The following is a 2,483-nucleotide window of genomic DNA, read 5'->3' on the forward strand; positions in this document are numbered from 1 at the left end:
TCTCTAGTCTTTGTGTGGACGTGACTTTTCATATTGACTCCAAGACTAAACCATAAACAGTCCATCTATATATTGTATATAGTCTCTACCATGTATTGCCTCTCCCCTCAACCCTGTGTCTCTCCTGCCCCCTCATCCCCTAACCCTGAATCATTATCTTCCCCTTATTTAACCCTCTTCATCCTCAGTTCCTAACTGGGTTGACACCAAGACTGACCTTTTGCCCCAACAGACCACCATTCAGCTCCTCATTCAAAGACACCCTCTCCGTCTCCATCTCAGGCCTCGACAAAGAACTACAACCAACATACCTGCTGACCCATGCTTGGTGGCCCCTCTCACCCCATCAAACTATGGACTGTTGCATGATACCGGAATCAGCTTCAGCAAAACTCCTAGTTCTAGGACAATATAGGGTTCCGTAATGCAGCAAAACATGTCTCAAACTCAATTATCACCTGTTGTCTTCAAATACCTTTGTTTTCTTTCTTTCTTTTTTCTTTTTAAACACAGGTTTATTTATCTGTTCTATTTTAAGGTATTCATATTTTTGCTATTATTATCATTTTTGGTGCTCCTTGGTACTAAATCCTTGCCTGAGATAAAATGGCAGATCAAAAAACGGACCACAGAAAGTGTGATTATAGCCAGTCATCCTTACCCAGAATAGCAGCTGCAATCCAACATGAAACCATCGTTTTTGTATGGGAACAGTAAACAAGGGGAAACCATAGACACAGAAATAAGATCTTATCTTCTAGGGATAAGACCTTACACTTTTTTTTTTGTCCCCCAATTCACAATACATACCCGGCAAGGGGCCTGTGTTGAGGTGTATATGGGGTGCCTTTACTGTACCTCCTCTTTCTATACAGCCAGTGTAAAGAACACAGCCTGTGGTAAGATTTGGGAGGCCTTATCTTATCTTTTATTTATTTTATTTTTTTTTCTTCAGAGCAAACTAAAGTTGTTTTTTTTTTTGTTTTTTTTTTTAAAGTAAGAATTCATTTAAAGGACAAAATTGATTAACATAATGAGGTAAACTAATATAACATAATATAGTGACATAACATAACATATAATATAATTGATATAATAATAATACATGTAAGTCAAAGAAAATTTCTGATTAAAAAACACAATTTTTTTTTCATAATGGCTTACATATCTTTCACTGTAGTATTTTGGGTACATATTCACATTGAATCAGGGGAATACCCATCACCTAATATGTCCTCTTCTCAATCAAAAATCAAATATGCTGAAAATAGGCAGAGTCCTGTCTAGAGGCTTCCAACCTCAGTTTGAGAGAGGATGTGAAAAAAAGTAATTAAAATACCACAACAATACACACACACAAAAAAAATATCGAATTAAATAACCTATAAGCACCACAGCAATAAAGACAGGCACCACACAATAATCTCGGTTCTGAAATCAAATCATACTCAAGTGCAAAAAAGACCTTACACTTTTTATAACACTAGGGTGCCTCCCATCCCAGACATGTGTCATGTGGATACAACCCAGTCTCCAGGAGATTGGACAGTGGCAGTTCAACTCCAAACCCCAGGTCCCAGATGTAGAACTGACACAGCTCTGGATAACAACTCCAGAAACCAACTCCATTGGGAGAATTATAGCACAGCTCTGGCACTAACTTGTACCAGTTATGACAATGAGGAAATGACAACTTGGCCCAAAACCAAGTCGTCTTATCACCTCACCTAACACTGGATGGAAACCAGAATATGTACTGTCTTTTGAACAGCGAAAAATAAGTGCACCATGTACAGAAAACTGACTTTGACAGCTACGACTGGGCAAAACTATCCTGAGGACCAATAAGAAAAACCCTGCCCTAGACTGTGGACCAGAACTCTTATTAAATAAAAAAAAAAAAGGATTTCTTATTGCAGAGTCCCAACTTGAACAACAGAGACTGAGCAGAACCCTTAGATCCATAATATCTCATACTTTGGGTTGGGGACTGTATGAAAACAGAGAGCATCTGATACAGAAGACTGTACACATCAATGGTGGAACAGAACCTTTAGAACCGTAAAGACTCTAACCTAGACCCTGTCCTAGGACCTGTACAAATACCAAGACCGCTGGATACAGTGGCCTCATTGTCTCACCCACAACTGATAGGAAAGATTCCTGGCACCACATACAAAGCCCTTGGGATGAGGTAATGAACACTTATGGAGACAGGGATTGATCCCATGATGGTATGCTTCAAGGATGGAGAAGCCCTGAATCTCCTAGGCCATGGGAATTCCCATTCTCCCCCAATGCTTACTGTGCCTATACCAAAAAAAAAAAAAAAAAAAAAAAAAAGTGGAGGGAACGCCAAACCCTACCACTGCAGCACACCTTCTTTTTCTTGTTTTCTTTTGATTTGTTTGTTTTACTTTATTTTCCTTCTTTCCTCCACTTTTCTCTTCCCTTTTCTTTTCACTCCTGTGATTATTATTTGG

At 38.9% G+C, this 2,483-nt stretch overlaps 1 non-coding gene across 1 annotated transcript; it reads right to left on the reverse strand.

The window, feature by feature from the left end:
- Positions 1–783: 783 nt before the first annotated feature.
- On the reverse strand, positions 784–916 carry LOC126005190 (small nucleolar RNA SNORA51). Its single transcript, XR_007494361.1, has one exon. It is a non-coding gene; the product is annotated as a small nucleolar RNA SNORA51 (small nucleolar RNA).
- Between the last annotated feature and the right edge of the window lie 1,567 nt (positions 917–2,483).

This window comes from Suncus etruscus, chromosome 3 (assembly GCF_024139225.1).
Source record: "Suncus etruscus isolate mSunEtr1 chromosome 3, mSunEtr1.pri.cur, whole genome shotgun sequence".
NCBI classification, from domain to species: Eukaryota; Metazoa; Chordata; class Mammalia; order Eulipotyphla; family Soricidae; genus Suncus; species Suncus etruscus.